The sequence below is a fragment of the Chelonia mydas genome, chromosome 1 (genome assembly GCF_015237465.2).
Source record: "Chelonia mydas isolate rCheMyd1 chromosome 1, rCheMyd1.pri.v2, whole genome shotgun sequence".
Lineage (NCBI taxonomy): Eukaryota > Metazoa > Chordata > Testudines > Cheloniidae > Chelonia > Chelonia mydas.
Window position 1 is genome coordinate 139,779,363 of NC_057849.1, and position 21,305 is coordinate 139,800,667.

General features: G+C 44.2%; 1 long non-coding RNA gene across 2 annotated transcripts; it reads right to left on the reverse strand.

The window, feature by feature from the left end:
* Positions 1-503: 503 nt before the first annotated feature.
* On the reverse strand, positions 504-20,618 carry LOC122464036. 2 transcript variants are annotated; one of them, XR_006287877.1, is made up of 4 exons: positions 20,491-20,618; positions 20,265-20,372; positions 18,885-18,955; positions 504-809 (listed from the first exon to the last, which is right to left on the reverse strand). It is a non-coding gene; the product is annotated as an uncharacterized LOC122464036 (long non-coding RNA). The 2 variants fall into 2 exon arrangements; XR_006287876.1 differs by lacking the exon at positions 504-809 and adding an exon at positions 16,557-16,675.
* Between the last annotated feature and the right edge of the window lie 687 nt (positions 20,619-21,305).

The window sequence follows — 21,305 nt, forward strand, 5'->3', positions numbered from 1 at the left end:
TGTGTGGGAGACGGACTCGTTCAGCTTTGGCAGAGTACATCAGTGTTTACTTTAAAAATATGAACATGGAGGAATATGATGGGGTTCAGGATCTGTTCTCAACTTTTGCTATGTCATCTTGCAAGTTTGCCTGTCAGGAGTGACGAAGTTCAAGAGGAAAGTTGGCTAAAGAACTGGACTAGAACTCAGGAGCCCTGGATCTGAATATACCACTTGCGGCCTCAATTCCCATAATTACAACAATAAAAATATTAGTATCATGCCATTTGTCTGTTTTGACTAGTTATATTGTAACTTTGGGGCAGGGACTCTTACTTAGTACAGTGCCTAGCACAATTTTGGATGGGTCCCCTTATGCACTACTTTCTTATAAACAATGACAAACAGTTAAGCAGCTTTCTATATTGTGCAATCTGCCAGTCTTCAGGAAAAGTGAAAGTGGATTCAAGATTCACTCTGGATATTTTTACAGAGCACTAACAACAGCTTATCCTATCCATCTTTTAACCATTTATCCTCATTGATAAAGTGCATACCAGGATGCCCCCTCACCTGAGAGTGTTAAACCAGGGAATCTAGTTTACAGATGAACTGCATGACATTAAATTAGAGGGAAGGTGGGTAGCATGCTATCAGGTTGATGCTGACTGTGCCCTGAAAATGTTTTGACTTCTTGTGCCTGTGCAGGAGACAGGTTCTCTGCCTCTTCTATCGTTTAGGCAGTCTTAATCCACAGACCAGTTTCATGTGGTGGACAACTTTGGTTTTAATCTCAGCTGCCCTCCTGGAGTGGCGGATTTGAGTTCATCCTGTTAGGAAACATTTGATTAGTTTGTGGATAAAGTCAGTCAGATGTGGGCCAAGCAGTCTGCTTCATTTTCTGTAGCTACTTGCTCAATGCTTTGAAGCTTGCGGTTTGCACACATTCTTGCTAGTAAAATAGCTCTCCATGAACATTTGGGCCACTAACACAAGGTGTGCAAGCATGGCTTGAGCAATTATTTTTACAATTCTGTTTTGCAATATTCACCCAGCTCTTTAGTTAAACTCTTTTGTTAAAATAACTCAGTATACTGGACTTCTAGGGTATAACTATGCTGCAATAACATACCTGTGGCCGGCCTATGCCAACTAACTCAAGCTCAGGGCTATAAAATTTCAGTGCTGATGTTCAGGCTTGGGATGGAGCCCGGGAAGTAGTTAGGAAAGTGGACTGGACTGAAGAACTCAAGGATCTGAATGTGGAGGAGGCTTGGAGTTAGTTTCTGCAACTTTGATTTAAAATATCTGAAGTCTGCATCACAACCAAGGGGAAAAAATTCGTAGGGAAGGGTTACAGACCAAGCATCTCAAAACAGGTGATTAAGAGAAAGCGGAAAGCCTACAAGGAACAGAAGATGGATCAGCATGGAAAGCTAACTCTTGGCAGTCAGAAAGCGTAGGGATAAAAAGTGAAAACTGCCAAAAGAAAAGCAGAGTTGGTCCTCACCACATAAATAAAAGACAAATAAGGAAAGAAGTGGGACCGCTAAGGACTGAGTATGGGATGGAGATTAAAGATAATCTAGGCATGGCCCAACACCCAAATAAGTACTCTGCCTCAGTTTTTAATAAAGGTAATAAGGAGCTTAGGGGTAGTGGCAGGGTGACCAATGGAAACAAAGATATGGAAGTAGAAGTTACATCTGAGGTAGAAGTCAAACAACTTCTGTGACCAAATCAGGGAGCCTGGATAGTCTCCATGCAAGAATATTAAAAGAAACTGGCACATGAAAACATCTTTGAAAACATACACTCAGTGTGTAACAGCAGTCAAAAAGCTAACAATGTTGGGAATCATTAGGAAAGGGATAAATAAGACAGAAATCATCATATTGGCATTATATAAATCCATGGTATGCCCACATCTTGAATACTGCATGCAGATCTAGTCACCCCATCTCAAAAAAAGACATATTGGAATTGGAAAAGGTACAGAAAAGGGCGACAAAAACAAAAACAAGGGGTATGGAACAGCTTCCATATGAGGAGAGATTAATAAGACTGGAACTCTCCATCTTGGAAAATAGACGACTAAGGGGGGGGGGGAAATATGATAGAGGACTATACAATCATGATTGGTGTGGAGAAAGTAAATAAGGAGTAAATAAGTTAATAGGCAGCAGGTTTAAAAAAACAAAAGGTAGTATTTCTTCATGCAATGCACAGTCAACCTGTGGAACTCTTTGCCAGAAGATGTTGAAGGCCAAGAATATAACAGGGTTAAAAAAAGAATTAGACAAGTTCATGGAGGGTAAGTCCATCATTGGCTATTAGCCAGGATGGGCAGGAATGCAAAAACATTCTCTGAAGTGTCCCTTGCCTCTGTTTGCCAGAAGCTGGGAATGGATCACTTGATTGCCTGTTCTGTTCATTCCCTCTGCAGCACCTGGCATTGGCGACTGTTGGAAGACAGGATTCGGGGCTGGCTGGATAATTGGTCTGATCCAATATAGCTGTTCTTATGAAATTGCGAGCCCAATAGTAAAGACATACCCTCTTTTTGCAAAACTGCTAAGGTAGTACCCATTTTTTAAAAGGGGGGGAGTGATTTAAGTAACTACAGTCCCATTAGTTTGACATCAGTTGTATGCAAGGTTTTCGAACAGATTTTGAAAGAGTAAGTAGTTAAAGGACATAGAGGTAAACAATTAGGATAAAACATAACATGGTTTTACGAAAGGTAGAATCATGCCAGACCAACTTGATCTCTAAGAAAATTGATTCTTTTAGACTAAGGAAATGCAGTAGATCTAATCTACATGGATTGCAGTAAGGCATTTGATGCAGTTCCACATGGGATATTAGTTAAATTGGTGAAGATGGGGATTAATAGGAGAATTAAAATCTGGGTAAGGAACTGGTTAAAGGGGAGACTACAACGGGTCATACTGAAAGGTGACCCGTCAGGGTGGAGGGAGGTTATCAGTGGAGTTCCTCAGGGATCAGTCTTGGGACCAATCTCATTTAGCATTTTTAATTACTGACTTTGGCACATAAAATGGGAACATGCTAATAAAGTTTGCAGATGACAAAGGTGGGATATATTGCCAGAATGGAGGATGACTAGAATATCATAGAAGAACTGGAGCACCTTGAAAACTGGAGTAGTAGAAATGAGATTAAATTTAATGAGTGCATTACTCTGCATTACCAACTAACAATAATTTTTGCTACAAACTGGTGACATATCAGTTGGAAGCAATAGAGTAGAACGAAGACCTGGGTGTATTGGTTGGTGGCAAAACATCCAGTGATCAATATAATGCAGCTGTGAAAAAAGACTAATGCAATCCTAGGATGTGTCAGGTGAGGTACTTCCAATACAGACAGGGAAGTGTTATTGCCATTATACGAGGCATTGGTGAGACCTCGTCTGGAATACTATGTGTAATTCATCCGATGAAGTGAGCTGTAGCTCACGAAAGCTTATGCTCAAATAAATTGGTTAGTCTCTAGGGTGCCACAAGTACTCCTTTTCTTTTTGCGAATACAGACTAACACGGCTGTTACTCTGAAACATGTGTAATTCTGGTCACCCATGTTTAAGAAAGATGAATTCAAACTGGAACAGGTGCAGAGAAGGGCTACTAGGATGATCAGAGGAATGGAAAACCTAATTTATGAGAGGAGACTCAAGCAGCTTGGCTCAGTTAGCCTAACCAAACGAAGGCTGAGGGGAGATATGATTGCTCTCTATAAATGCAGCAGAGGGATAAATACCAGAGAAAGAGAGAGAGGAGTTATTACTTAAGTTAAGTACCAGTGTGGACACAAGAACAAAATGGATATAAACTGGCCATCAACAAGTTTAGTCTTGAAATTAGACAAAGGTTTTAACCATCAGAGAAATGAAGTTCTGGAATAGCCTTTCATGGGGAGCAGTGGGGGCAAAAAAAAGAAACTTAACTTATTTCAAGGCTGGGCTTGATAAGTGTATGGAGGGCCTGGTATGATGAGGCTGCCCATCTGTGACTGCTAATAGCAAATATTCCCAATGGCTGGAGATGGGACATTAGATGGGGAGGGCTATAAGTTACTACAGAGAATTCTTTCCCTTGTGTCTGGCTGGTGGGTCTTGCTGACCGCTCAGGGTCTAACTGACCACCATATTTGGGTGTCAGGAAGGAATTTCCCTCCAGGTCAGACTAGCAGAGATCTTGGGTAGGGGGTGCGGTCTTCCTCTGCAGCATGGAACACAGGTCACTTGCTGGTTTAAACTAGAGGAAGTGGTGGATTCCCTGTAATTTGAAGTCTTTAAATTATTTGAGGACTTCAGTAACTCAGCCAGAGGTTAGGGGTCTATTACAGGAGGGAGTGGGTGCGGTTTTGTGGCCTGTGATGTACAGGAGGTCAGACTAGACCACTACAATAGTCCCTTCTGAGGGAGGCAAGATAATAAAGTCTAGGATTCTATATGTACTGCAGAAGAAAAGATGCATTGACTTCCAAAAAAGGAAACCATAAAAATCTTCCCATATCTAAAACTGTGAATGCAAAGAAGGAGGGGTGGATAGAACTTTAAAATGCCTTTGTAGACTAGAGTAGTGCAGCTAAGTGCTATATCCAGTGAAGCTGTGAGTACTATGTGCCAATAAAACCTACATTTTCTAGGACATTGACTCAGAGATGGAGCTTTTTAAGAGACATCACATTTGTTTGTATCTTGGGATGTTCAGACAGATTAAAGAACTCGAAAGGTGGAGGATATTTGAACAAAAAAGACACATTTTTATTTAATATACTTTTAAACATACAGTGGTTTATCTATTTATGTCAGAATGGAAGTAAAATTAGTGTTGCAGTAAAGGTGGAATATTCTCATATTCTCTTCTAGTCAGGACAGTGTCAGTAATTTAGAATTAGCAATGAGTGAATTCAAAGGGTCCAGAGGTTAATCTGGATGAGCTGCCAAAGTGTGACTGCTTATTTGATCTACTTAAGACTCTTGGGCTTGCAAAAAAGTGAGGCGAGATTCATGTAATCTAAGACCAGAAAGGATGATTGATCTAATCTGACCTCCTGTCTAATGGCCATAGAATTTTCCCAAAATAATTCCTTCAGCATATTTCTATAAAAATCCAAAATCTTTATTTAAAAGTTGCTAATTGAGAATCCACCATAACACTTGGTAAATTGTTCCAATGGTTAGCTACCTCACTTCTAAAAAAAGTATGCCTTATTTCCAATCTGAATTCATCTAGCTTTAGCTTCCAGCCATTGGATCTCATTCCTTTTCTGCTAGACTGAAGAGCTCATTATCAGTTAGATTGAGCTCCTTGAGTCTGTAACTACCAGCACATGTTCCAATCCTTTAACCATTTTCATGACTCTTCTCTGAGGTCTCTCCAATTTAAATCAACATCCTTCTGGAACTGTGGCCCCCAGAACTGTAAACAATGTTCCAGCAGTAGTTGCATCAGTGCCAAATACAGAGTTTATATTAACTTTTTTAATCCTATTAGTGATGTCCCTATTTATGCACCCAAGAATTGCATCCTTTTGGCCACAGCACCACAGTAGGAGTTAGTGATCAGCTTCACTAACTCCACAATGACCCCCAAATGTTTCTCAGAGTCATTGCTTCCCATATAGAGTTCCCTATCATGCAAGCATGGCCTGAATTCATTGTTCCTAGATGTATACATTACATTTGGCTGCATGCAAAAAGCCTCTGGAGAGTCCTCAGCTCCCAGAGAATGCAGTTAGACTGGATGGTGCTCAGCCCTCCTGAAGATGCTTGGCATCTTGCAAGGCTGGACCCTTTGACTAGACTGTTTACAAGACTGTTAGCCAATCTCTCGGGAGACCTCTGGTACAGTATTCAGGTGTTCAGACTGGAAAACCCATGTAAAAAAAAAAAAAAAAAAGGTATATTTTAGTATTTTTGCTTCCATTGTCTTCTGGAACTTTAGAGGTGCACAGAAATTAAACAAGGGTAAATTGTTAAGCTAACATTTTGAACATTGAATTGAATGATGGGTAATGGTTGCAGGTTTAGCCCAATTAGTTCTCCTATGCCTATTTAGAACATCAGTCCAGTACAACCCTGTTTATTGGCATATCTGAGACACTCAGCCTTCTCTCAGAGGATATACAGAGACACTGAAATCACATCACGATGTATATTTACAGTTCTGTATTTTAGTTTACAACTCTTCAACACTGCATTTCTTTTAGAATTTATGAACATAGCCACCTATAAGTGTACTGTTCTGAACCGAAAATAAGTACAAATAAAGTTAAATAAAATAACTCAAATGTTAGGAGTACAGTAAAAAAAAATCTGTCAAAATAGGTCAATAGGGATGTATTCTGGTGCTAAAATAGATCACACACTTCCATACTACTATGGTAAACAGTAAGGTGTCTAAGCCCTGGTCTACACTACAAGTTTAGGTCGAATTTAGCAGCGTTAGATTGATTTAACCCTGCACCCGTCCAGACGACAAAGCCGAAGGGCTCTTAAAATCAATTTCTATACTCCTCCCTGACGAGGGGATTAGCACTGAAATCAACATCGCTGGGTCGAATTTGGGTAGTGTGGACGAAATTCGATGGTATTGGCTTCCAGGAGCTATCCCAGAGTGCTCCATTGTGACCGCTATGGACAGTGCTTTCAACTCAGGTACACAGGAAAAGGCCTGGGAACTTTTGAATTTCATTTCCTGTTTGGCCAGCATGGCAAGCTCATCAGCACAGGTGACCATGCAGTCCCAGAATCGCAAAGGAGCTCCATCATGGACCAAATAGGAGGTACTGGATTTGATCGCTGTATGGGGAGATGAATCTGTGCTATCAGAACTCTGTTCCAAAAGACGACATGCCAATATATTTACCAAAATCTCCAAGTGCATGATGGACAGAGGCTACAACAGGGACCCACAGCAGTGCCGCATGGAAATTAAGGAGCTCAGGCAAGCCTACCAAAAAACCAAAAAGAGGCAAACGGCCGCTCAGGGTCAGAGCCCCAGACATGTTGCTTCCATGATGAGCTGCATGCAATTCTAGGGAGTGCCCCTACTACTACCCCATCCCTGTCCATGGACACCTGCAAGGGGGGAGTCTCATGCAACAGGCATGAGGATTTTGAGGACAAGGAAGATGAGGAGGAGGAGGAGGAGTAGGGCGCACAGCAGGCAAGCAGAGAAACCATTCTCCCTGACAGCCAGGAACTGTTTATCACCCTGGAGCCAATACCCTCCCACAGCAGGCTCCCGGACCACGAAGCCAGAGAAGGCACCTCTGGTGAGTGTACCTTTGTAAATAAAATACATGGGTTAAAAGCAAGCGTGTTTAATGATTAATTTGCCCTGAAGACTTGGGATGCATTTGCAGCTGGTACAGCCCCTCCTTTTAAATGGCCAACCCAATAGGTCCTTGGTATGGGAAAGGAGGGCTGTTTGAAACCATTCCCACGTTATGAAGGTTGAAGAAGCCGAAAGAATGTGGTTTACTATGGCTGCCTGCAAGCTGAATTCTTTTGCCTGTCCCTGCATGTGTGATCTCTCACACCAAACCAGCAGGCCCTCAATATAAGGGGCAAAATGCAACCTTGTACCAAAAGCACATGTGTTATGTAATGTTAACAGCTTGGTTCACCATGGAAGAGTCTATCCATTGTTCTCTAAAATGTGTCTTTTTAAATACTACTCTCCCTTTTTTCCCCTCCTGCAGCTGCAAATGTTTCAACGCTCCCCCTATCATCTCCGTCCCAGAGGCTAGTGCAGATAAGGCGGCAAAAACAAAACAAAAAAATAAACCACGCACTCGTGACGAAAAGTTCTGAGCTCATGCAGTCCTCCCACACTGAAAGAGCTCAGCAGAATGGGTGGAGGCAAACAATGTCAGAGTCCAGGAAAGCAGAAAATGAATGCGAGGACAGAAGGGATGAGCAAGATAAGAGGTAGCAGGAGCAAGAGGAGTGGTGGCGGCAGTGTGATAACAGGAGGCAGGAAGCAATGCGGAGGCTATTGGGGGATAAAACAGATATGCTCCGGCATCTGGTGGAGCTGTAGAAAAGGCAGCAGGAGCACGGACCACTGCTGCAGCCCCTGTGTAACCGCCTGCCTGCCCGCCCACCCCCCCAAGTTCCATAGCCTCCTCACCCAGATGCCCAAGAACACAGGGGCGGGGGGGAAGGGGCGTGCACTCAGAGAACCCAACCACTCCACCCCAGAGGACTGCCCAAGCAACAGAAGGCTGGCATTCAATAAGTTTTGAAGTGCAGCGTGGCCTTGTCCTTCCTTCCTCCCTCCCCTCATCCACCACCCCACCCAGTGCTTCCCTCCTTCCCCACCCCTCCCAGGATACCTTGGCAGTTATCCCCCTATTTGTGTGATGAATTAATGAAGAATGCATGATTTTGAAATAAAAATGACTTTATTGCCTCTGCAAGCGGCGATCAAAGGGGGGAGGTTGGTTGGCTTACAGGGAAGTAGAGTGAACCAAGGGGGCTGGGGGCTGGTTTTCATCAAGGAGAAACAAACAGAACTATCAGACCATAACCTGGCCAGTCATGAAACTGGTTTTCAAAGCTTCTGAGGTGCAGCGCGCCCTGCTGTGCTTGTCTAATCGCCTTGGTGTCTGGCTGCGTGTAATCAGTGGCCAGGCGATTTGCCTCAACCTCCCATCCCGCCATAAACATCTCCCCCTTACTCACAGATATTGTGGCGCACACAGCAAGCAGCAACAATGGGAATATTGGTTTCGCTGAGGTCTAACTGAGTCAGTAAACTGCGCCAGCGTGCTTTTAAACATCCAAATGCACAGTCAACCACCATTCTGCACTTGCTCAGCCTATAGTTGAACAGCTCCTGACTACTGTCCAGGCTGCCTGTGTATGGCTTCATTAGCCATAACTACAGGCATTTCAACATCCCCAACGGTTATTTTCTGGTCTGGGAGGAAAGTCCCTTGCTGCAGTTGTTGAAACAGACCAGAGTTCCTGAAGATGAGAGCATCATGTACCTTTCCCGGCCATCCCACGCTGATGTCGGTGAAACGTCCCTTGTGATCCACCAGTGCTTGCAGCACCATTGAAAAGCTACCCCTTGCTGTTTATGTACTGGCTGCTTTGGTGGTCTGGTCCCAAGATAGGGATATGTGTTCAGTCTATTGCCCCACCACAGCTAGGGAATTCCAATGCAGCAAAGCCATCCTCTATGACCTGCACATTTCCCAGAGTCACTACCCTTGATAGCAGCAGCTCAGTGATTGCGTTGGCTACTTGGATCACAGCAGTCCCCACAGTAAATTTCATAGAATATCAGGGTTGAAAGGGACCTCAGGAGGTCATCTAGTCCAACTCCCTGCTCAAAGCAGGACCAATCCCCAACAAAATCATCCCAGCCAGGACTTTGTCAAGCCTGACCTTAAAAACTTCTGAGGAAGGGGATTCCACCACCTCCCTAGGTAACGCATTCCAGTGTTTCACCACCCTCTTAGTGAAAAAGTTTTTCCTAATATCCAACCTAAACTTCCCCCACTGCAACTTGAGACCATTACTCCTTGTTCTGTCATCTGCTACCACTGAGAACAGTCTAGATCCATCATCTTTGGAACCCCCTTTCAGGTAGTTGAAAGCAGCTATCAAATCCCCCCTCATTCTTCTCTTCTGCAGACTAAATAATCCCAGTTCCCTCAGCCTCTCTTCATAAGTCATGTGTTCCAGTCCCCTAATCATTTTTGTTGCCCTCCGCTGGACTCTTTCCAATTTTTCCACATCCTTCTTGTAGTGTGGAGCCCAAAACTGCACACCATATTCCAGATGAGGCCTCACCAATGTCAAATAGAGGGGAACAATCACGTCCCTCGATCTGCTGGCAATGCCCCTACTTATACATCCCAAAATGCCATTGGCCTTCTTGGCAACAAGGGCACACTGTTGACTCATATCCAGCTTCTCGTCCACTGTAACCCCTAGGTCCTTTTCTGCAGAACTGCTGCCTAGCCATTCGGTCCCTAGTCTGTAGCAGTGCATGGGATTCTTCCGTCCCAAGTGCAGGACTCTGCACTTGTCCTTGTTGAACCTCAGATTTCCTTTGGCCCAATCCTCCAATTTGTCTAGGTCTGTCTGTATCCTATCTGCAAACCTGCTGAGGCTGCAATCCACGTCATCCTCCAGATCATTAATGGAGATATTGAACAAAACTGGCCCCAGGACCGACCCTTGGGGCACTCGGCTTTATACCGGCTGCCAACTAGACATGGAGCCATTGATCACTACCCATTGAGCCCGACAATCTAGCCAGCTTTCTATCCACCTTATAGTCCATTCATCCAGCCCATACTTCTTTAACTTGCTGGCAAGAATACTGTGGGAGGCAGTGTCAAAAGCTTTGCTAAAGTCAAGAAACAACACGTCCACTGCTTTTCCCTCATCCACAGAGCCAGTTATCTTGTCATAGAAGGCAATTAGGTTAGTCAGGCATGCCCCTGGTGAATCCATGCTGACTGTTCCTGATCACTTTCCTCTCCTCTAAGAGGTTCAGAATTGATTCCTTGGGGACCTGCTCCATGATTTTTCCAGGGACTGAGGTGAGGCTGACTGACCTGTAGTTCCAGATCCTCCTCCTTCCCATTCCAAATTGATTCCCGACTGACCGGTAGCTGTCTGGCATTGCAAGCTTCCAGAGGGCTATCGCCAGTTGCTTCTGAACTGTGAGGGCTGCTCTCATCTTGGTATTCTTGTGCTTCAGGGCAGGGAAAAGTAAGTCAAAGTTCCATGAAAGTGCCCTTATGCATGCGAAAGTTTCGCAGCCACTGGGAATCATCCCAAACCTGCAACACTATGCAGTCCACCAGTCTGGGCTTGTTTCCCGGGCCCAGAATCGGCATTCCACGGCATGAGCCCGCCCCATTGCCACCAGGATGGCCAAATTGCCGAGGCCCATGCTTTGAGAGAAGTCTCTGTCCATGTCCTTATCACTCTCGTCACCGCGCTGCCGTCGCCTCCTCGCCTGCTTTTGCGGGTTCTGGTTCTTCACTTACTGCAGGATAATGCGCGAGGAGTTTACAATGCTCCTACTGCTGCGGTGATCTGAGCGGGCTCCATGCTTGCTGTGGTATGGCGCCTGCAGGAGAGTGGAAGCAGTGGAGGAAGACTGTTAGCACCGCACACATTTCCCGAGGAAGAACACATGTACCTGGGAGCCCATGACAGACAACATGGTGAAATTTGCTATTGAGGCAATAGCAGTGGAGCAGAGTTGCAGCAGAAGTTGTGTATGATGATGGTTAGCAGCACCCAGGAGGACCAGAATGGATCCCCCGAGCTGCAGCAGAGCAGAGTTGCAGCGGAAGCGGTGGATGATGGTGGTTAGCAGACCTACCGCACTGTCTGCGGCACCCAGGACACAACAGCGGTGGTGTCGGTGAGCTGAGCTGAGCGGGCTGCATGCTTACCGTGATACGGCATCTGCATGGAAAAAAGGCACGAAACGATTGTCTTCCATTGCTTTCACAGAGGGAGGGGCGACTGACGACATGTACCCAAAACCACTCATGACAATGTTTTTGCCCCATCAGGCACTGGGAGCTTAACCCAGAATTCCAAGGGGCAGCAGAGACAGCAGGAACTGTGGAATAGCTACCCACAGTGCAACGCTCCTTAAGTCGATGCTAGCCACAGTACTGTGGATACACTCCACCAACTAAATGCACTTAGTGGGGACATACACAATCAACTGTATAAAATTGATTTCTAAAAATCAACTTCTACAATATCGACCTAATTTCATAGTGTAGACATACCCCAATATAGCGAATTTATAAATGCATTTCCGTGGAGAATGCCTCACATCATATACTCACTCTGGTTAAGATCAGCTGAGCTGCTGTTGCTGCTGGTTGAGCTCTCCAGAACCAGTGCTAACGGTTTGTCAGCTGAACCACACGCACCACTGGTAGCTCACCATATCACAGGGACCTTTCAGAGCATGATGCAAGGTGGTGCTGGATATAGAGCTGGCTAACATTATTGTGCTGTTGTTTTGCATTTCACCTTGTGTTAACTATGAGAAACTCATAAGTTATAGGCTTAATCCTGCTCCCAGTGAAGGCAATGGTCCAACTTGCATGTTTTTCAAAGGGAACAGGAACTGGGCGCCTTGTATTTTTTCCAGGTTCTGAAGCACAGTATTAGGGACCAGATCCACAGTCCATTGAAATCAATGGGGAACCCATGAACTTCAGTGAGCTTTGGATCAGGCCTATAAACACGAGGATTATTAGTGCTTACAAAATGAAGTAAATAAAATTCTGTGTTTCATGGACAATTATGCTGAACATGCCATGGTATTTTGCAAAGATCTCTCTTTCCTTTGTTTTAGTTGCAAGTAGTGAAGTTTCAATGCCTCACTTTAATTTAAAAAAAAAAAAAGACACACCCAATTCTGTCTGCTAGAAGACAGGTGCAAACAAACACCAGCAGAAGGTGTAAGCCATTACTGAAAGGAGCAGAGCTTTTGCTACCTTATACAAACAAACATTACGAGTATGAAAGAGGGATATTCACGTTTTCCATATGGCTAATGTGAGGCTAGAACAAACTTTGCATATGTTCATCTTTAAAAATGTTACATTTATATGCACTTGTTCCTGGGTCTCCCTCCCCCCACCTCTTTTCCAGTCAGCTAAATACAGAAGCCTCTGTTGTCTATTCATACGCACCCATTTTGTGAATTAGATTGTCATCAGGTCATGCCTTACTGTTTAGTTATTTTTAGTCTCCTCACTTCACCTGGCAATTTTTGCAGCTAAAGTGCTGCCATCTGGAGTTGTTAATGGCATGCTGATGGAAGTGTAATCACTGCATGACTTTGTTCTGCACTTCCCCAGGGTGCAAAAATTGAGATACATGTTTAATTTGTTATTTTGTGCTTACAGCTGCTTGTGATCAAGTGTGATAGATAATGTATACAGTTTCGTGCTCTTTCAATACATAGTCTAAGAAATTCCTACTATGTATCAAGAGTTGCTAGCATCAGCAAAACATACCAGCAGATGCTAAAAATATCCATGGGAGTGAAACCTATTGTTTCATGTTGTTTTCAAGAGGGTTTACGTACTTATGAAACCAAAACGCAATGATGTCTATCTTATTAGGAGATCCCGGCTCCTGTTGGATTGGCATTCTAATTGTCCTTGCTGACAATTCTCTCTCTACCTTTCAGGCCTTCGCCTGCAGAAAGGATATTTTAGCTGCATTATTGGATTTGTCTCTTCTCTATGGACAGAAGAGAACGAAATATTGTGTTCTCAGCTATAGCAATTTATGTATCAGGGCAGTGAGGAGTTGTTCTGCCAATGCAAAAGAAACAGTATGAGATAATTGTGGTGCCTGGCTTTTTTCTTACGGCACTACTTCAACAGGGAACCATCAGAATCATGTTCTTATTCACACCAAAAGGAAGCTCAGCCTGATAGAAAAGATACGTCTAAGTTAAAGGAGGAGAGAGTGCATGGCACCTTGGAAGATTGGTCCCTCTCTTTGGGGAAAACTTCGAGATTCTTAGCTTCCACACTAAATATCTGGCATACATGTCAGTCATCTTACACCATCTCTTGTGCCTCGAGTTGACATGTCTACATTTAAATGAAAGAACGCTGCAACTCATTTGTCGTCACATTAGACTAACGGTGCCGTAGAAGAATAAAAAACAAACTGTTAAGCATTGGCCATAATGGATGTACCAACTCTCTTCCCCCAAAACAGAAGAGATATTGAAATTGAATATAAGATACCAGGGAGCTTTTACACTGAAGAGAAATGCAAACACTTGGAACCAGCAAGAATGCTAGCGGCATGGCTGAAGTTATCAAACTTAGAAAATCAGACTACATATTTAGGTGCCTATTAACCGTAGGCAGCCAAGTTTGAAAAATTTGGTCCATGATATATGGTAAATGATAGACTCAGGATCCACTTTGTACGCAAAGAGGTGTGAGTTTAAGAACTCTTGTTTTGCCCAAAAGATAATTTTAAACGTCAACCCCTTTGAGGGACTAAGTAAATATTCATGGACATTAGAAATGTTACTCTTATGCTCAAATAAATTTGTTAGTCTCTAAAGTGCCACCAGTCCTCCTTTACTTTCTGGTCAGCATATTCAGACAGCAGCTAACCACACTATCACATTATAATGTTATTGTTTGTAGTAGTGCTGCATTAAAATTTGACGAGATGTATTCTGTAGATTGAACTACAGTAATTCTGATTTATAGCCCCTCCCTCCTCAAGAAATTCTAATTAGAAGTGGGCAAATACCAATATTTTCCAGATTTGTTTGAATTCTATTATAAATTCCCTCCAGCTTTGCAACCTATTGGTGTTCACTTTTAGACTCTAATTCTGAAATTTGATTTTTGCAGGCATTCCCTTTCAAATGAATGGGTCAGGGGAGGTGTCTGCCCATGAAGGTCTGATTGCTTGCATGTTGACAAAGGCACCAGTCCTGCAATCAAATTAAGTGCTCACTGATGCTTGCAGAAAGCAAATACTAAGCTTGCATGTGCAAGTATTCAGTATACTTATATTGAGAGACAGAGGGAGGGAGCGACGAACGGACACAGATTTGTATTGATCAATATACACACACGGGCCCTAATATATTTGGTGTTATGGTTGATCTACCCTAGAAACACATTAGCAAAGAAAGCTGGACATCACTTTAGTAATGAAGAGCAAAACCTTCAGATGAACCTTCTGTTATTGCATGCGAAGCATATACCAGCCATCCTTTCAGCCTTTTCAGACATGCTGTACTTTACCTTTCTAGCCTAGGCCTGAGGAAAATAGATGAGATTCCCCTCTCTGCTCTACTACTATAGATGTATAGGTGTGACACGAGAAGACACCACAAGAAAAAGTTGCATTCTAACAGAAAAACTTGGTTTTAAATTTTCCAATATTAATAAAGGTTTACCTTTGTTTTTATTGTATTTTGTTTGAGTAAAGAGGGCAGATTTTTCTTTTCCAGGGTATTGTTTTGGATAGTTTTTGAAAAGCTGAATGACTGAAGGGGAGCTTTAAGTCAGTAATAACTGTTTGCTTGACATATCAATTTCAATACCATAATTTCACTAATAAATGGAAATGGAGTTTGTACTAGAACAAAAAGGATTCAGTTGTCTGGTTCATACACTCTGGGATTAAAATGCCTATTTCATCCTGCACAAAAGCATCCAATATTTCATATAGGGAACTTGCCATCTTGTTGTTCCCTGTTTGCAAACACCACTTTGAAAATGTGACAACTAGAATAACTAAAGTCCAGGTGGTCTCCCACTACCTAATAGTTTCACGCCAAGAATTCCTGCCATTACATCATACATTTATTCACTAAATCAGCAGTGATACGTCCTCACCAGAAACAACTGTAATCCAAAACCACTGTCTTTTGGATTTTGATGCACTGAGTTAGTAAAATTCCCAAATCTGTGAAAGACAAATTAAGGCCAGGCCGTTTACCACTGACTCACAGTTAGTGTAATTGGTTTCAGTGAGACTGCTCGCAGAAGTAGAGTGATCACCAGTCTGAGTAAGGGCTTCACAGTCCAACATATAGGTTAGGTCTACACTGCCATGTAAACCTGGGCTCAGACTCAGGCTTGAATCCAAACCCCCTTCTGTCTATACACATCTCCCAGATTTAGGCTTGGGCCTACAGTCCTGGGAGCCTGCAGCAAAGGAGGGTTTGAGCTTGAGTTAATTTGGGACCCAAGGTTCAAGCTCTATTGCTCTGCAGTGTAGATACAGCCCCTCCTGACTTGGATCTTGGCAGTCCACCAAAAGTATCTCACAAGCTCATGGGCCAACTTCCTTTGCCCTCTCTATCCCAAGAATCTCCAGTCGAAGCCAGGGAAACAAACACACACACACACACCCTTGGTGTAGCACTGCAGCAGCTCAGTGAGTCAGCACTAACCCTGCCATTATTTTCTGAAAAACACCAAGCTGCAAACACACCATCAGAGAGCCTTCTGGGTTTGCAATGGAGACCAAATAGAACAAGGTCTTTTGCACAGCGCATTGCTTCGTGATCACAGCAGCCCAGCCAGATTTTGGTGAATCTCTGGTGCTAGGCCAGCAAAACAGTGGACTTTAGTAACACCAGGAATGATCACACATGCCGGCAAATAGCAAAGAAGCTAGCAGAGTTGCAAATTTACGAGACCAGTGACCAATGCAGGGAATGGATTAAGCAGCTCAAAAGCTAGTACCAGAAAAATCAGACACCAGAATCGCACCTCAGGCAACTCGTCGACCTGTCCATTTTTCTGAGGAGTTTGACCGTGTGCTGAGCACAGAGCCAACGGTGGTGCACAATGATTCGGTCAGCTTGTAGGGTGTCATGCTGGCACCAGAATTCAGCATGGGGTCTGGTCGCAGGCAGCCGCTGAGTGAAGTGACTCTGTTGTTGAAACTGGTCCCAGAGGCGGCTTTGCAGTACTAACAGCACATCCGGGGGCCATACTCGGGGGGGTGGGGGGGGAGGTTTTTGATGCCACAGCACCTGCAGCTGACAATGTCCACCAGCGTCTCAAGGAAGCTCTGCCCACTTCCTGATACAGGAGCGAAAGCACGAGCAAGAGCTGTTCTTCCAATGACTCCTCCTCCACAACATCGATGGTGCTGGTAGCACACAGACCAAAAATAATTGAGCAGTCAGTTCACACATCTCAGAGCTATTGTTTCAGGCTATATTCATCCCCACTGGATATTCTCTGTCATCTGAGAACATCTTATTGTGATGAATGAGCCACTTCACACCTCCATGCCTGCTCTGCTGCTGATGGATGTGCAGAGCCCTTTCCTTCCATTCTCCCTCTAATTTCATACAATATTATAATGGACCACCAGCTCTGCTCTCGCTAAGGTTGGGATTTGGGAAGCCCTTCCTGTTAAAAGGAGGACTCTTCTTAGAGTTCTAAAATCCACGTGCTTACACAGATTGTCTTAAAATTTGCTATGCCTCGTAGGATTTCAGGGTAGGGATCCACATATGGGGCTGCTTGAGCAACAGGTTCCCAAGATTCAGCCCCCAGAAAACACAAAAAACAACAAATCTGCATTTCATTAGATTCACAGATTCCAGTAACTTTGAAGTTTGAAACCCACCCTGGGAAGAAATTTAGCAATTAACTGTAAACATTTTTTTGGGGGGGGGGGTGGGGCGGGAGAAGAGAAGAAGCGGGGGCAGAATCTGCCATTGTCAAAGTTTGTTTTTGCTTTAGAAATGTAATCTGAAAAGAAGAAAATTCAGAAAGCACTGAAACTATTTTTGACAAAGCCCTGGCTGGATGATTTACTTCGGGTTGGTCCTGCTGTGAACAGGGAGTTGGACTAGATGACCTCCTGAGGTCTCTTCCAACCCTGATATTCTATGATTCTAAGGCTGTCTGGGCCCCTCTCCCTGACCCATGTGAGCTGGGATCTTGAGTGGAGGTGGAAATGAAGGGAATGCAAATTTAAACGTCTGGCAGCCAGAAAACGAATGGTTAAGGTTAGGTCTACACTACAGCTTATGTTGGCATGATTTATTCATCCTCTTGAGCAACATAAGTTACACTGACATAAGGGCCAGTGTGGACAGCACTACATCAGCAGGAGAGCTTCTCTCTCACTGACGTAACCACTCAAGCCCCCATGAGCAGCAGAAGCTAAGCCGACCAGGAGAGCACTCTTGTCAGCTTAGAGCAGCTACATTAGAGAGCTTCCAGCAGTGCCACTGCATCTGCACCACTGTGCAGTCTCTAGTGTAGCTGTGCCCTAGGATACATATATCTGTGTGTGTGTTTGGGGTAGGGGAGAAAGGAGCCTGGCTTGAGTATGTTTGGGAGAGGCCTGGTTTGGAGACGGGGCAGCCTGGATGGACCTGGAGCATGGTGGAGAATCCTGGCTGAAGCAGGGGTAGGAGTCCCAGCTAGGGCGTTGGGTACTGGGAGTAAGGGGCCCAGTTCAGTGTGCTGCTCAGGCTGTGTAACCAAGATAGATGCAGCCTTCCCGTTACCCACTGCCTGTGATATGTACACCCCAGCATAGGGCAGGAGATAGCAAGAAACAACTTCTTACGTGTTAATGGCTCAACAGTGCCAACTAATGGCTTAATACTGCAGCTCTCAAACTGTGGGTTGGGACCCCGTTTTAATGGGGTCACCAGGGCTGGCATTAGAATTTTGGGAGACAAAGCCGAAGCCTGAGGGCTTCAGCCCTGGGTGGTGGGGCTCAGGTTACAGCCCCCCTGCCTGGAGCTGAAGCCCTTGGGCTTTGGTCCCACTCCTGGGGTCATGTAATAATTTTTGTTATCAGAAGGGGGTTGTGGTGCAAGGATTGAAGGAGAGAGGACACACCAGTCTTCTCTCACATGCTTAAAATTACTCTAATAACCATGTAATAAAATGGCTAATGATTTGGGACACAGACCATGAATGAGATTTCTCTCACCAACCCTGTTAGCAACTACACATTGCAACACCCAGCCATTATCCCCATTCCACTAAACAAATTGTACACATGTGGGGAGGAGCACAGAGGAATCACATAGCAGCCATGTGGTCTAGTTAATAGAAAGACCACTGGACTGGGGCTATTCCTAGCTCTGCCACTGGCCTGCTGGGTGATCTTGGGCAAGTCACTTAATTTCCCATGCCTCAGTTTCCCATCAGTAAAATGGGGATAATGAGGAAAACAGCTAATAAAAGTCTTTTGATTAATTTCCTAGCCACAAGAGCAGATCAACTGAAAACCAAGGTGAGAATTACAACCACCTAAATGACTTAACTCTGACTAAATATTTTTGTTTAAAAAAAAAAAAATAGGCAATTAAATAGAAAAAAATTACCTTGGAATTAAGGGCTACCTAGTGATAGCTTGCGTCCTTCCAGCATGTCACATTCAGCAAATCTCAAGCTTCTGAAAACCAGGAAATACAGAGTTCAGGTAAATGCTGCCCATACATGCCCTCTTTGAGTGATGCATACCCTTATCCCACCCAGCCTTTTCACTGTTGTAGACAGGTGCTACCAGCTTTTTCTCTATGCTCAAGCACTCAGCCTACTCGCCACCCAAAAACAACACACTTGTGAAATTTTACAACCACTTCATCCCTTCCTTTTACAGCCTTGTCACACTTGTACACTGGATACCACCTAAACTTTTCCGATACCCACCATTAAATCCACAGATTGCTCTCACCTCACTAGTGACAATACCCATGGCAAGACCACCCCAATGCCCCGCTACTGACACAGTGTAGACTATTCTGTATTGAAATGATGCAGACTGGAACCTCAAGGTACACAAGCACCTCTTGATAACACATGGGGGACTCGGACTCAGATCTCCCTGTCTCACAATTACAGCTCTGTGATCATCCTCAAACTAATTCCCAGATCTCCTATCACTATCATAGCTCTTCCAAGTGGCTCCAATTTATTCCTCCCTCATTCAGCAGAGCTACACCTAATGCAGCGAATGCAGCTGGAGTGCATACAGGTAATTCCCAGTGGTCATTGCCTGCTCCGGGAAGGGGCCAGGGGAGGGAGAGGGGATTTCCTCGTTTTCATAAGTCTGAGTTTTGCTGAACTCTATGTTCTGGACAGGCACAAAATCAAATCATCAGGAACCTTAACTCTGCATTAGCTATTTTTCTCCCCCATTTAATTTGTATTACTTTAATACCTAGAGGCCCCAAATCAGATCAGGGCTCCATTATACAAGATGCTGAGCATTTTTATTGTAAGAGACAGCACCTGCACCCCATAGAGTTCACAGTATAAAACAAGACAGTATCAACATCATTTTGCAGATTAGAAAATGGGCATAAAGAGATTAAATGATTTACCCAAGATCACACAGGAAGCCTGCGCCAGAAGCAGAAACTGAACCCAGTTCTCCAGACCAGGGCCTAGATATAGGACCGTCCTTCAAGCTTTTTACACAGCTCTTGTCCTTCTTAAGAATTGTAGTTCCTATTCCCATTTATCATTCCTAACTTTCTTAGAACTAACCCTGGGTCAAGTCTTTACTGTGGACCAGATCATGCCCCCAATTCACATGCAAAAGGTGTTCAAGCCATATCCAAGGCTTCTTGTCCCTCATCTTCCAGGGACATTCAAAGAGCCCCAAGCAACCAGAGTACATGGGACTGAGGCATTGCACAAACAGTGGGCAGAGGCAAGGTAAAAAGATTAGGGCCTATCTTATAGTGCCCTCCTCCTACCAGATCCAGCTTTGCTCCTGCTGAGTCAGTTCACTCTCTGGGTTAATTTGCTCCGAGCTCTCTCAGGGAATCCAGGGTAACAGTTTCCAGCAGGTTTACATAAGCCTTCTTAAACAAAAAATCAAAACCTTACAAACTCTTCCCTCAAAAGTCTGTACAGGGCAAGTTGTCCCTTCCCCAATCCTCATGGCAGTAATTCCAGTAACAAAAATTTCTTGTCTTTTACCTCAGGAATAGAAGACTCCACATAATCTCCCTTCTGTCCATTTGGTTTCATGGAGCAATTCCTCTTTTCAATAGCAGCCCAGTGAGAGCACTTCCCCTAACCCCTCAGCTTCCTGGAGGGTGTTGCACTGACCCCTCCACCATTTCCTGCTGCCCTTCTTTATGAGAATCAGCTAATTAAGTTCCAGGTGCATCAGACAGGGTTAGTCAGCCATCCACCCAGCTGCAGGTCTCTGACCATAGAGCAATGGTATCCCTTATAGTTTCACAAGCAGGTAGTACCTGGGTTTGCATTTGGTGGGGGCAGCACAGCATAGGGCGAGGAGAGGTGCAAACAACCGTCCTACCAACAATATGGTGATTCCTCAGCAAACCAACAGCATGAGGCTGTGCAGAGCACCCCTTTAAAGGGATCCCTAGGGGGAAGTTCAGCCAAAGAAAGGTAGCAAAAATTAAAGGGCCAGGGGAACGAATTTATGAGTTGTGTCTCCCCCACATCATCCAGCTGTGCTCTCACTGATGTCATTGGATTTATTTGCCATTGACTTCACTGCATCCCCAAATCTGCAAATATTTAAGCACAGCGCAGGTATAAATTTTACTCACCTAAGTCTGCCCATTGAAGTAAGTGGGACTATGAGTAAAGTTAAACCCATGCTTAAGCAGGATCAAGGCCTGTATATGTGTGTGTGCCCATGTTCCCCACTACTGGACCCTTATGTAGAATATAAGTGTTATATCTGGAGCCAGCAGAGAAGGAGATAGACACAGAGGGAGCTGATAGAAACACAGTTGTGGTGGTTTATTATTCTGGCT